This window comes from Schistocerca piceifrons, unplaced genomic scaffold (genome assembly GCF_021461385.2).
Source record: "Schistocerca piceifrons isolate TAMUIC-IGC-003096 unplaced genomic scaffold, iqSchPice1.1 HiC_scaffold_213, whole genome shotgun sequence".
NCBI lineage: Eukaryota > Metazoa > Arthropoda > Insecta > Orthoptera > Acrididae > Schistocerca > Schistocerca piceifrons.
This window is the reverse complement of record NW_025728042.1, coordinates 22,501-30,758: the sequence shown is the minus strand read 5'-3', so window position 1 is coordinate 30,758 and position 8,258 is coordinate 22,501. Positions and strand designations below refer to the sequence as shown.

The 8,258-nt window shown below is 55.6% G+C and overlaps 2 non-coding genes across 2 annotated transcripts; both read right to left on the bottom strand.

Annotated features, from left to right (window-relative positions):
- Positions 1–1,446: 1,446 nt before the first annotated feature.
- Positions 1,447–1,601, bottom strand: LOC124742125. The gene has a single exon (XR_007010183.1). It is a non-coding gene; the product is annotated as a 5.8S ribosomal RNA (ribosomal RNA).
- A 352-nt stretch (positions 1,602–1,953) lies between these two features.
- Positions 1,954–3,862, bottom strand: LOC124742121. The gene has a single exon (XR_007010181.1). It is a non-coding gene; the product is annotated as a small subunit ribosomal RNA (ribosomal RNA).
- Positions 3,863–8,258: the final 4,396 nt, after the last annotated feature.

Genomic DNA, 8,258 nt, shown 5'->3' with positions numbered 1-8,258 from the left:
GTTCGATTAGTCTTTCGCCCCTATACCCAGCTCCGACGATCGATTTGCACGTCAGAATCGCTACGGACCTCCATCAGGGTTTCCCCTGACTTCGTCCTGGCCAGGCATAGTTCACCATCTTTCGGGTCCCAACGTGTACGCTCTAGGTGCGCCTCACCTCGCAATGAGGACGAGACGCCCCGGGAGTGCGGAGGCCGCCGCCCCGTGAAGGGCGGGGAAGCCCCATCCTCCCTCGGCCCGCGCAAGGCGAGACCTTCACTTTCATTACGCCTTTAGGTTTCGTACAGCCCAATGACTCGCGCACATGTTAGACTCCTTGGTCCGTGTTTCAAGACGGGTCGTGAAATTGTCCAAAGCTGAAGCGCCGCTGACGGGAGCGATTATTCCGCCCGAGAGCATCCCGAGCCAACAGCGGCGCGGGTCCGGGGCCGGGCCAGGTAGGTCCGTCATCCGGGAAGAACCGCGCGCGCTTGCCGGGAGCCCGAGCGCCCAAAGGGGCGAATCGACTCCTCCAGATATACCGCCGGGCAGCCAGCCAGGACACCGGGGCTCTGCCCAACAGACGCGAACCGAGGCCCGCGGAAGGACAGGCTGCGCACCCGGGCCGTAGGCCGGCACCCAGCGGGTCGCGACGTCCTACTAGGGGAGAAGTGCGGCCCACCGCACACCGGAACGGCCCCACCCCGCGGCGAGTGGAAAGGCAACCGGACACGACCCCGCCGCGGATTGCTCCGCGCGGGCGGCCGGCCCCATCTGCCGAGGGCGGAGGCCAGTGGCCGGATGGGCGTGAATCTCACCCGTTCGACCTTTCGGACTTCTCACGTTTACCCCAGAACGGTTTCACGTACTTTTGAACTCTCTCTTCAAAGTTCTTTTCAACTTTCCCTCACGGTACTTGTTCGCTATCGGTCTCGTGGTCATATTTAGTCTCAGATGGAGTTTACCACCCACTTGGAGCTGCACTCTCAAGCAACCCGACTCGAAGGAGAGGTCCCGCCGACGCTCGCACCGGCCGCTACGGGCCTGGCACCCTCTACGGGCCGTGGCCTCATTCAAGTTGGACTTGGGCTCGGCGCGAGGCGTCGGGGTAGTGGACCCTCCCAAACACCACATGCCACGACAGGCGGCAGCCTGCGGGGTTCGGTGCTGGACTCTTCCCTGTTCGCTCGCCGCTACTGGGGGAATCCTTGTTAGTTTCTTTTCCTCCGCTTAGTAATATGCTTAAATTCAGCGGGTAGTCTCGCCTGCTCTGAGGTCGTTGTACGAGGTGTCGCACGCCACACCGCCAGCCGGCTGTGCACGCTACCGAGAAAGTACCGGTATGCGAACCGCCAGGCGACGGGCGCGCATCGCACGTTTGAGGAGACGCGGCCGGCCCCACAGGCGGCCGCGACACTCCCAGGTCTGCGAAGCGGGGCAAACGCCGCGCGCTTCAGTATACGTAGCCGACCCTCAGCCAGACGTGGCCCGGGAACGGAATCCATGGACCGCAATGTGCGTTCGAAACGTCGATGTTCATGTGTCCTGCAGTTCACATGTCGACGCGCAATTTGCTGCGTTCTTCATCGACCCACGAGCCGAGTGATCCACCGTCCTGGGTGATCTTTTCTCAAGTTTCCGCCGTCTCTTTCGAGACGGTCGCATAGGCGGGAGTGAGGCGTGTGGCGGCCCCTGTTCCAGCGTTCTGTGTCCAACGGCCTCACGGCCGACGGGCGTCGTACGGCTCCACACCGGAGCGGACAGGCACTCGGGCGAAAGTCATTCAAAACCGGCGCCAGGCGCCAGGTGCCGCAGGCCAGCCGCTCCAGCGCTTCAGCGCTCGTACCACACAACATTGCCGCTAGTTTTGAGAGGCACGCGTGGTTCCGCACGCGGCGCACGGCTACTGCGAGCCGTACAGGTAGCGTGTTGCGCGACACGACACGCACATCGAAAGACATGCAGTCTAGTCGGTAATGATCCTTCCGCAGGTTCACCTACGGAAACCTTGTTACGACTTTTACTTCCTCTAAATGATCAAGTTTGGTCATCTTTCCGGTAGCATCGGCAACGACAGAGTCAATGCCGCGTACCAGTCCGAAGACCTCACTAAATCATTCAATCGGTAGTAGCGACGGGCGGTGTGTACAAAGGGCAGGGACGTAATCAACGCGAGCTTATGACTCGCGCTTACTGGGAATTCCTCGTTCATGGGGAACAATTGCAAGCCCCAATCCCTAGCACGAAGGAGGTTCAGCGGGTTACCCCGACCTTTCGGCCTAGGAAGACACGCTGATTCCTTCAGTGTAGCGCGCGTGCGGCCCAGAACATCTAAGGGCATCACAGACCTGTTATTGCTCAATCTCGTGCGGCTAGAAGCCGCCTGTCCCTCTAAGAAGAAAAGTAATCGCTGACAGCACGAAGGATGTCACGCGACTAGTTAGCAGGCTAGAGTCTCGTTCGTTATCGGAATTAACCAGACAAATCGCTCCACCAACTAAGAACGGCCATGCACCACCACCCACCGAATCAAGAAAGAGCTATCAATCTGTCAATCCTTCCGGTGTCCGGGCCTGGTGAGGTTTCCCGTGTTGAGTCAAATTAAGCCGCAGGCTCCACTCCTGGTGGTGCCCTTCCGTCAATTCCTTTAAGTTTCAGCTTTGCAACCATACTTCCCCCGGAACCCAAAAGCTTTGGTTTCCCGGAGGCTGCCCGCCGAGTCATCGGAGGAACTGCGGCGGATCGCTGGCTGGCATCGTTTATGGTTAGAACTAGGGCGGTATCTGATCGCCTTCGAACCTCTAACTTTCGTTCTTGATTAATGAAAACATACTTGGCAAATGCTTTCGCTTCTGTTCGTCTTGCGACGATCCAAGAATTTCACCTCTAACGTCGCAATACGAATGCCCCCGCCTGTCCCTATTAATCATTACCTCGGGTTCCGAAAACCAACAAAATAGAACCGAGGTCCTATTCCATTATTCCATGCACACAGTATTCAGGCGGGCTTGCCTGCTTTAAGCACTCTAATTTGTTCAAAGTAAACGTGCCGGCCCACCGAGACACTCAATAAAGAGCACCCTGGTAGGATTTCAACGGGGTCCGCCTCGGGACGCACGAGCACGCACGGGGCGGTCGCACGCCTTCGGCTCGCCCCACCGGCAGGACGTCCCACGATACATGCCAGTTAAACACCGACGGGCGGTGAACCAACAGCGTGGGACACAAATCCAACTACGAGCTTTTTAACCGCAACAACTTTAATATACGCTATTGGAGCTGGAATTACCGCGGCTGCTGGCACCAGACTTGCCCTCCAATAGATACTCGTTAAAGGATTTAAAGTGTACTCATTCCGATTACGGGGCCTCGGATGAGTCCCGTATCGTTATTTTTCGTCACTACCTCCCCGTGCCGGGAGTGGGTAATTTGCGCGCCTGCTGCCTTCCTTGGATGTGGTAGCCGTTTCTCAGGCTCCCTCTCCGGAATCGAACCCTGATTCCCCGTTACCCGTTACAACCATGGTAGGCGCAGAACCTACCATCGACAGTTGATAAGGCAGACATTTGAAAGATGCGTCGCCGGTACGAGGACCGTGCGATCAGCCCAAAGTTATTCAGAGTCACCAAGGCAAACGGACCGGACGAGCCGACCGATTGGTTTTGATCTAATAAAAGCGTCCCTTCCATCTCTGGTCGGGACTCTGTTTGCATGTATTAGCTCTAGAATTACCACAGTTATCCAAGTAACGTGGGTACGATCTAAGGAACCATAACTGATTTAATGAGCCATTCGCGGTTTCACCTTAATGCGGCTTGTACTGAGACATGCATGGCTTAATCTTTGAGACAAGCATATGACTACTGGCAGGATCAACCAGGGAGCTGCGTCAACTAGAGCTGAGCAGCCGGCCGCCCGGGAGTGTGTCCCGGGGGCCCGCGCGAACACGCAAGCGTCCGCTCAATCATTCTGCAAACAGGAGGAGGCTGAGCTCCCCTGCACAATACACCTCGAAACCCTCTCAGGTCCCGGCGGCGCGCAGCGCCGTCCCAAGTACTTGGTCGGGTTCGAGAGAGGCGCAATCGCCCGGAGTTAGGCGAGTAGACGCTTTCGGTGCGACCACCCGTGCTCCCAACTGAGCTTGCCGCTGCCGACAGAGGCCCGGGAGCGTGCTGTCGTGGCATTGCCGGCGGGAGACAACACGCGCCACCTACGGTGACCGGCAGCTCCAACGCCAGCGCCACAGAAGGACAAAAGCCCCACTTGGGTGCCGAAGCGAACTCTCCCAGCACAGCGCACACGCCAACACATCCGCACAGCTGCGATACAAACCACCAGCGAGAACCGCTGGGGCGACCGAGCAGCAGACGGCGTCGCGGCGCCGAGCGCCGGGCGGCGGCGCATCCTCAACGCACACAGTCCTCAATCGGACCAGCACACTGCAGATGTCCACCGCGCTTCGCACCGGGCCCGCGAGGACCTACTTTGGCCGCACGGCGCCGCGCGCAGGGTGCGCCGGCGCGCAGCTGCGACGCCTGCCGCGTCCGTCGGCCGGCGCGCCTGCCACTGGCCGCCCCCACCAGCCGGCTGTAGCGCGTGCGCCCACGCACCGCGCGGCCAGCACGCCGGGAGGCGCCCCCTCACCGGCCGGGGACGGTCCCACCCAGCCACCGCCGCGTATCGCTTCACACCCAGATGCCGTTCAGTTTCGTCGGCATGGTGGGTATCGCTGGAACAACCGGTTAGTACCTCAACCTATCGTCGCCATCACCGATTCACCCCTAGCGAGAACAACCGCACCACAACGGGTTACCATTTCTTCATTTGCGTAACTTCACCAGAAAACGTAGGCGTCCATCGCCATTTGCAACTTCAACCATTATTGCATGCCTGTGTCAGGTGTCACGCCACACTACGTCTGCCCACATACACGCAACAAAATGTGCACGCCTAGACAATACGTGGAAGGTGGCCCCCGTACGTATGCGATGTCCATTGCTCGAACGACTGTCAACCGGCTTCTGTAGCATGTCGCAGATATGGAACGCGCTGCACCATGCCATCACGGTGTGTGAGGAGAGACGACTAGGTCCGAATACATCAACAGACAGCTCATGCTGATCGCCATCCACGGCGTCCGTTCCTCCCACACGTCTCTATGGCGTACCACACTGCAATCCAGCTCTCATAGGGAGACGACACGTAGCTGCGTGCACAATATTTGCACTGTATGGTCCGCCGTTTTTGGGCGCAGTCGTTGTACGGTCACACATGTGCCACGATGTATCATTCAGTACATAAGGACGAATGTGCAGTACAGATTGTGGTTCACGCGTACGACATCAGCGGACAGTTGACACAGGCCGCACCACAACGTAGCCTGCGTACGTCGCATGCGAAGGGCATTGAACATGCAAACTTGTCACCAACCACCTTGCGAAGGCAGGGGGCAAGGTGGGGACGTGGGGAGAGGTGGGGGGGGGGGGGGGGGCGGCATGTACGCCCTGCTGCCATCCACATTACAGTGTACAGCAGGAGCATGTGGAAAGTCAGCAAGACTTGCAAGGTGTTTAACATGAAGCGATACACAGGGGAGCGGGCAGTGCGAGTAGCGAACTATATTGCGAGGGTTGCGGGTGGGCAACACTACACTAATTGAACGAGTCGTATAACAATTACAGAGCAGGTTTAGGCGACAACGTGGGTTACGATAGGCGACAACGTGGGTTACGTTAGGGGACAACGTGGGTTACGTTAGGGGACAACGTGGGTTACGTTAGGGGACAACGTGGGTTACGTTAGGGGACAACGTGGGTTACGTTAGGGGACAACGTGGGTTACGTTAGGGGACAACGTGGGTTAGGTTAAGGCACAACATGGGTTAGGTTAAGGCACAACATGGGTTAGGTTAAGGCACAACATGGGTTAGGTTAAGGCACAACATGGGTTAGGTTAAGGCACAACATGGGTTAGGTTACGGCACAACATGGGTTAGGTTAAGGCACAACATGGGTTAGGTTAGGGGACAACATGGGTTAGGTTAGGGGACAACATGGGTTAGGTTAAGGCACAACATGGGTTAGGTTAAGGCACAACATGGGTTAGGTTAGGGGACAACATGGGTTAGGTTAGGGCACAACATGGGTTAGGTTAGGGGACAACATGGGTTAGGTTAGGGGACAACATGGGTTAGGTTAGGGGACAACATGGGTTAGGTTAGGGGACAACATGGGTTAGGTTAGGGGACAACATGGGTTAGGTTAGGGGACAACATGGGTTAGGTTAGGGGACAACATGGGTTAGGTTAGGGGACAACATGGGTTAGGTTAAGGCACAACATGGGTTAGGTTAGGGGACAACATGGGTTAGGTTAGGGGACAACATGGGTTAGGTTAGGGGACAACATGGGTTAGGTTAGGGGACAACATGGGTTAGGTTAGGGGACAACATGGGTTAGGTTAAGGCACAACATGGGTTAGGTTAGGGCACAACATGGGTTAGGTTAGGGCACAACATGGGTTAGGTTAGGGCACAACATGGGTTAGGTTAGGGGACAACATGGGTTAGGTTAGGGGACAACATGGGTTAGGTTAGGGGACAACATGGGTTAGGTTAGGGGACAACATGGGTTAGGTTAGGGGACAACATGGGTTAGGTTAGGGGACAACATGGGTTAGGTTAGGGGACAACATGGGTTAGGTTAGGGGACAACATGGGTTAGGTTAGGGGACAACATGGGTTAGGTTAGGGGACAACATGGGTTAGGTTAAGGCACAACATGGGTTAGGTTAAGGCACAACATGGGTTAGGTTAGGGGACAACATGGGTTAGGTTAGGGGACAACATGGGTTAGGTTAGGGGACAACATGGGTTAGGTTAAGGCACAACATGGGTTAGGTTAGGGGACAACATGGGTTAGGTTAAGGCACAACATGGGTTAGGTTAGGGGACAACATGGGTTAGGTTAGGGGACAACATGGGTTAGGTTAAGGCACAACATGGGTTAGGTTAAGGCACAACATGGGTTAGGTTAAGGCACAACATGGGTTAGGTTAGGGGACAACATGGGTTAGGTTAGGGGACAACTTGGGTTAGGTTAGGGGACAACATGGGTTAGGTTAAGGCACAACATGGGTTAGGTTAAGGCACAACATGGGTTAGGTTAGGGGACAACATGGGTTAGGTTAGGGGACAACATGGGTTAGGTTAGGGGACAACATGGGTTAGGTTAAGGCACAACATGGGTTAGGTTAGGGGACAACATGGGTTAGGTTAAGGCACAACATGGGTTAGGTTAGGGGACAACATGGGTTAGGTTAGGGGACAACATGGGTTAGGTTAAGGCACAACATGGGTTAGGTTAAGGCACAACATGGGTTAGGTTAAGGGACAACATGGGTTAGGTTAGGGGACAACTTGGGTTAGGTTAGGGGACAACATGGGTTAGGTTAAGGCACAACATGGGTTAGGTTAAGGCACAACATGGGTTAGGTTAAGGTACAACATGGGTTAGGTTAAGGTACAACATGGGTTAGGTTAGGTTACACGTTGTTGTAAGGAAAGGTGTGGGGGGGGGGGGGGGGGCGGGGCGGCAGGTTCGTTGATAGTGATTATAGTAAGTGAATGCTTGTGACATGATGAGATTTGTCACGTCAGGATGCACCTTTGGCTTATTAGAGGCGGCGCTCCAATTCTATGCTTGTGTCAGACCTGTGTCTTTGACTCATGTCATTGTTTGTGCGCTGTGACAGGAGGTACTATTGTGATGTTGGGTGCACCGTTGTATAGGACATGTGTGGGTGTTGGTGCCTTATCTGCGCAATGGTGGATGTCGAAAGGGTGGGATATTCTATTTTCCGCATGGACCTCCTGGTCTGGTTGTGATAGTGTGGATTGTGTAATGTGGCGGAGAGGATGCACTGGATGTTGTTCCATGCTGGTGCTTACATATTGTATGTGCGCCTGTTAGAAGCAGAGAGTGGTGCGTGATCAGAGTGTCTGGCTGACGTGTGGTTCCCATTGTGGGCAGACTCTTTCAGCATGTATACGGACAGTTGTATATATTTTCTGTAGTTTGATGGCTCTGCATTGATTACTAATCAGCGCCGTGTGTACGGGTAATCTGGTTCCAGTCCACAATGTTCTATCTGTGTACATTAGTGACAAAGACTCCCCCCATGCAGTGGGGCTCGGTCTGTTATAACTCTTCCGCGTAATATATTTGCCCCACGTTTTTGCGAGTGCGAGTGCGAGTGCAACGCGCATGGGGACCGACATGC